At 35.2% G+C, this 6,218-nt stretch overlaps 1 long non-coding RNA gene across 1 annotated transcript; it reads right to left on the reverse strand.

Annotated features, from left to right (window-relative positions):
* Window positions 1-1,806: 1,806 nt before the first annotated feature.
* On the reverse strand, window positions 1,807-6,013 carry LOC131038513 (uncharacterized). Its single transcript, XR_009104502.2, has 3 exons — window positions 5,965-6,013; window positions 5,780-5,851; window positions 1,807-2,099 (listed from the first exon to the last, which is right to left on the reverse strand). It is a non-coding gene; the product is annotated as an uncharacterized LOC131038513 (long non-coding RNA).
* Window positions 6,014-6,218: the final 205 nt, after the last annotated feature.

Below are 6,218 nucleotides of genomic sequence, written 5' to 3' on the forward strand. Positions count from 1 at the left end.
GGAAAAGAGTTGGCATTTGAAATTTTATGCAGGTATATAGAAGAAGTGATTACCATGGTTTAGAAAGTATTTCTTACTTGTCAAGTTCATGAATGTTGACAATTGAAACAGGTGAGAATGTATTCCTGAGGAAAGTATAACTATTTCTATCTACAAGTCTGAAAAAGGAGACCGGTCAGCTACAGCAGATAGGGATTAATAACAGAGTCAAAACTGACATGTGAAGATCCATCTCGATAATCTAAAAGACGACAAGCAAACAAACTAGAAGTTTGGAGTCTTCAAATAAATGAAAACCCTATACTGTAAATCCCCTTTATGTATAGTCAATGATACCCAGTCTTAAAATATGTAATGTTCCTACAATATGCACATGAACCATAATATTTTTTAGCTAGTACCTACCTAAGATTTGGTAGAATCAACTATAAGTCTGTGCACTCACAAATACAACAAAATTGTTCGAAAAGAGAAAAGAAATCTCCCTGTTAATGGCATGCTGCTAATTGACATTATGTTCTTGCAGGGAAAGTTGGAAATAGCTAGAAGACAGCACAAAACATTAACAACAGTTGGGATAGGTGATAAGCTCAATCCCAAATTCATGGAATGGTAGACTAATTGTTCTGAGCATGGATGCTTAGATGGTTCAGCATATCTTCTCGAGCAGATTTGAACACCACATGGGCAGACTATGCAAGACCAGGTGGATGAAATAGTGAGGACTTTCCCAATTAAAGAGAAATGCAATTAATTGAATTTTACTGAAATCATTACTGGGAACAAAATTGTTTATTTATGCTGTCCTAAAACTAAAATCACCACTAGCAAGTCCAGATCTAATTTCTGTAATCATACATCTCGGCCTACTCAAAGGTTCAATTACAGATAGTCGCTATTTGGGTTTGAAAATATCTATAGTTTAGATAAATGATTTAAACAAAGAACCAATCACCCATTTTTTAGCCTTTATGCTCTGCTACATTATCCTGACCTTATTCCATCTAAGCAATCGTACTAATTATGTATTTGTGGATCAGATCCTGACATGTTGGAGGTAGGAAATGGTAATGTGAGCAAAGAATACCATTCTCATATTTAAATTTACTTAAGAGCCATTACTAGAAAATAACATATCAGATCTGGACCGGGAAACATGGAATTTGTTGTGGTATAACTGAAGAAAGATCAGTAAACAACGTTAACCACACTGAAGAATTAAACCCTCACTCAAAATATGTTCTATTTCATTATCAATGGGAACACTATTATGACTGAAACAAGTGTTATTAACTATATATTGAATGATGATGATAAACAATTTGAAATTCCATTTCCTCTTAATCGTGATTGTAGGCACCATTGCTGATTGGAATTGATGTGAGATATATGGCTCCAAGGACGAGAGATTCTTGGCAATGAAGTCAATCAACGTAAGATGCTTTTTAATTTAGGTCCACTAGAATGGTGTGCATGTAGGTCTATATTTTAATTTAGTTCTTCAAGGCTCACTGGACTAAATGGCTTGGATTTAATTTTGATTTTTTGAAGTATTTCTAATCTGACTTTATCTCACCAACGTTCACCACAATAAAATATTTAAATGTCCCACTTTTCAGACCAAAGGAAGAAGATGAGAACTGACCTTTCATATGTCGAATTCGCCTCCCATCCTCTTTACAACTATTTATTGTTGTCCATATTTTTCATCAATTCCAGAAACAGAAAAGAGGGAGTAGGAAGAGAATAACCTAGCTGAATCTACCACAACACAATTTTCACAAAAAATCAGTAAATCATAAACAATCTAACATCTAAACCAATACAACAACATTCATAAATCTATTCCCAAACTTAAACCAACAAAATCCATACCAGCAGATGGAGTAGTACGCAAAATTCATAGTAATGGAGATGAACTGTACTGCAGGCCTAAAATTAAAGGATATGGCCTAGTCTAAGGAGATGAATGCTATATGAGAGAAATATGGCTGTGAATGGGTCAATAAGACTGCAGCAGTCTAACCACCCAAGCCTTCCTTCTCATTTGACACGACATGGCTGGTAAAAGAAAACAACCCTCCTCCATGAACAAGGCTCTGTGACAGACAATAGAGGACATAATATGAGTGAATAACACCCTTATAATTTCTGCAAAGGATTTTAAATCTGTACAACACTATTAGGACTGATATGGCCTCTCTATCAAGGCTGCATATAACAAGTTATCACCCAAGAAGAAACACTAACGGAATAAGTAATATTAATCTCTACCCTTTAGACTCCAGCTAGCAGATTTTGTAGTAATTAGCAATTATTCAAACTTTTAAACCTGCATGGTCTGGAACAAAATATGGCTTGCATATAGAACCATCTCTCTAGGAACTGATATGTGATGTTTATAAGTTACAAAACCATTAATGGGGGAACTGTAAATAACAACATCACATAATAAAAAGACATATTGATTAACTAGACACGTGGAATGTTTGATGGTAGTCTTTTAAAAGAATAAGTTTCAGTAAGACAAAGGGACGTGATACAGAGGCTCTAAGACTACACCATATAAGTTTTTGACCTGACAAAGACGAAGTATAATAAGATCAAGGGCAACTAAATTGTATCAGGAAAATATAATAACCTAAGAATGTTAATTTGAATCAAAGTATTGAAAGTATTAATACCTATCCTCAATATTGTATCAGTGTACCATTTGAGGACAATTTGGGCTGTTCCTAGTGCATCACTTGCCCCAAATATCTTCACGTTTCCACAAAAATCATAAAATTTTGTTTAGGGAGGATTTTCATTCTATGTATGATTTTTGTTTGGGGAGAATTTCCATTCTATGTATGATTTTTGTTCAGGGAGAATTTTCATTCTATGTAGACAATTTAAAGACAAACATCAATCGCTGTAAACAATAAGACACAACCATTGAGGTAATTATTTTGATTTATAGCTGCAATCATTCCAAGAAAATAATCACTATGTTTGTAACGAGCAAACAACTTATAATTCATGAATCAATCATGAAACATTTGAGCACCTGGATGACATGAACATATGCTAAGTAGTGTAACTGGTCAAAGCAAATGCAAGAAAGCATGTAGTGATTACAACCAATTCTAAACCATTTTATGGTTAAACTTAATGCTCATAAAATTAATATCTAAACAGTTAACCTAGGCACCACTGTTCCAAGGATCACAACAGTTTACCAATTACATTGCATCATTAGATAGATACATAACATTTCTAAGACTGATTTGGGATCCTAGTATCTCTAAAGCATCCTAGTTTGTGATTGATTGGGCAGGGTGGACTGTAATACTTCCTTTTGAAGATGGAGAGGAAGAGCAATAAGGGGGTATGGTGAGGGTTCACTAGGTACGCCACCCCATGGATGGTATAGGCCACATGAGGCCAAGAGGGACAAAGGTTCCACTCTTGGGCCTAGGGTTGAGTTAGGGAACCCTATTGCAAATCTTCCCTATGTGCCCCATATGGGCTAGTTATTGGGGAGAAATTAGGTAAGGGCACTCAAACATAAGAGGAGAGAAAGATTGTCTGAAGGAGGAGAACGAAGTATAGGGTCTGCTAGGTACACCACCTCATGAGCATGGGCAAACCCACATGAGGCCAAGGGGGATAGAATTTTGCCCTTGGGCCTAGGGCCGGGGATAATTATGGCACCACATCATCCCCTATCTCAACCCTCATTATGGTTGAGCCCTTAAGATCAATTAGATTCATGTGTATAAGTGTATTTCTTTCTTAACCCTAAAAATGGATATATTATATGTATAATGTCTATATTATCATCTAATCCGATTATAGGTTTCCAATATAGGTTTATCTCATCCTAGTTTTGGGGTAAGGATTACATTTATAACTACATTGTGTTCTCTTTATGTGGATTTTGTCAAATTAGGGCTAATTACAGGATAATACAAAAAGGGGACATTGCACTGCTTGTTTTAGAGGAAAGACCAACAAATTGTATTTTTAAAAGATGTCTTTGTTTATGCATCAATAGTGATCGATACTATACTCATTCTTCATATACAGCTCGACTCCCCTCCACGACTCCCCTCCAGTTATTGTTTCACTTATTCGATCTCCTTAGAGCTTCACTTGCACATGAAAATGTCTTTGTCTACTTCATTTGTATCTCTTTGACTACCCTGAGAAAGCCTTTACTGTGTAAGGTCTATACAACCCAGAATGTTAACCATCTTCTAGATATAATTTAGGATGGATACTAAGTTTACTGCAATCCTTTGCTTTACTGTACTCTTTGTACTACAGTCTGAAATAATTGCAGCAGGTGTTGAGAAAGATGGAGTGGCCCTGTTATTTGGAGACACTACAGTTGATCCAGGTAACAATAATTACATTTCTACTGTTACATTTCTTTGACAGCCAAATAGGCCGCTTCTGTGAAGGCAGAGTAATTGTGGATTTCTATGAGATTAGATCGAAAGTGAGTTGACTGGAGGCAGGTTCATGACAGAAGGAGGAGAAGTACAGTTGGAGGAGGTACCCAGGGAAGTAAGTATATTTTTTAGATTATGTTGCAGCCCTGCTTGTAAGCATTACTAAACTATGGTATTAGAGCTAGGCAGATCATATTTTACTTCAATTTCGGAAGACTTATGTTAAAAGTACTCTGCATTTAAGGTTTGACACCTGATAATAGCCTATTCTTTTAACATCTCAATCATGGATTTAACTCGTGGGTAAAGAACAACCAGACTATTGATGTTCAGGCAAGATGGGTTTTTACAAACCAATACTCATATTTCATGAATTCATATAAATTGACAAAAGCCAACATTATCTAAAAAATTCATCTAACATATTATGATGCCTCTAATATAAAAACAAGGAGAGTATCTGCACAAGTTAATCGAAACAACATAGACCAGAAAAAGATACAAAAACCTGGAAATACTGATTAGAATTATCTGCAGCACTTCTGATTGTATGAAGTGAAGATTGAGAATACAATAACCGTGTCAACTAATGTGATATACATTCACACAATGCCCATGGATATATCAGTTCCCAAAATTGGAAATAGGTGCCATAACAAATGTTTTGATTTTGGAAATCCTTGTGTGTTGATAGGTGAATTGCGTTCTGTTTTGGAGGAGGAACCCAGGGAAGGAAGTAAGTATATTTTGTTAATCTTAGTTTTAAAATAAATTCAGTTATCTTGAATTGATCTTAATGAATTCTTATTTAATCCTTTTGAAGGGAACTAGGTTTCATCCAAATCCCCTGTTGACATGGAGACTTGTTGAGCTGCAAATATAAGTTTGGGTGAGGGAATTGAACATAATCGTAGTCCCGTGAGGGCATTGAACACAACCTCAGTTGCCCAAATTTAGAAAACCCAGTCCTGTGTGGACATTGAAAGCAAGCTCAGGTACCCAATATTGGAAATCCCATTACCCTGAGGGCCCAATCTTGGAAATCTCAATCCCCTAAGGGCATTGAACACAAGCTCAGGTGCCCAATTTAAACTATATTTTAATCTATGATTGCAATTTAATTAAAATATTATTGAAAATTTTATGTAAGTCAATAATAAGTAATCAAATCCATCTACAAATTTCCTGAATCAATCACAACGAATTTTTTTGTATAAATCTTGCAGTGGAAAACAACACGCCATGGAGTAATATTCTATCTGGGTATTTTTTTGAAAGAAAAAGAAAATTGCTTACAATTACAACAGAATCGATTGAAATGGCAAAAAAAATCGAAATACCTTTCAGATTTCTAATTCGCCTCCCATTCTCTTTAAAATCATTAATATTTATCCATCTTTCAGAGCATATGCCTATCACAACACAACAATCACAAGAAATCAGTAAATCATAAAGAATGTAATATCAAAACCAATACAACAACATTCATATATCCATTCCAAATTTAAACCAACAAAATCCATACCAGTAGCAAGCAAAATTCATACTAATGGAAGATGAACTGTACTGCATTCCTAAATTAAATTGATTTCAAATTAGGAGACGAATATAACTATATTTAGGAGACGAATATAGCCGTTTGTGATTTTAAATTTGAATTGGGAGAATTTTAAGCCAACGTTTAAAATGAATATTTAGGAGACGAATATCACGTGCTTTTAAGGCGCGTCTCCAATCCTTCGCATTCCCTTCCCCAAGTCTTAATATCGAATGGTTGAA

Source organism: Cryptomeria japonica, chromosome 9, assembly GCF_030272615.1.
Source record: "Cryptomeria japonica chromosome 9, Sugi_1.0, whole genome shotgun sequence".
NCBI lineage: Eukaryota > Viridiplantae > Streptophyta > Pinopsida > Cupressales > Cupressaceae > Cryptomeria > Cryptomeria japonica.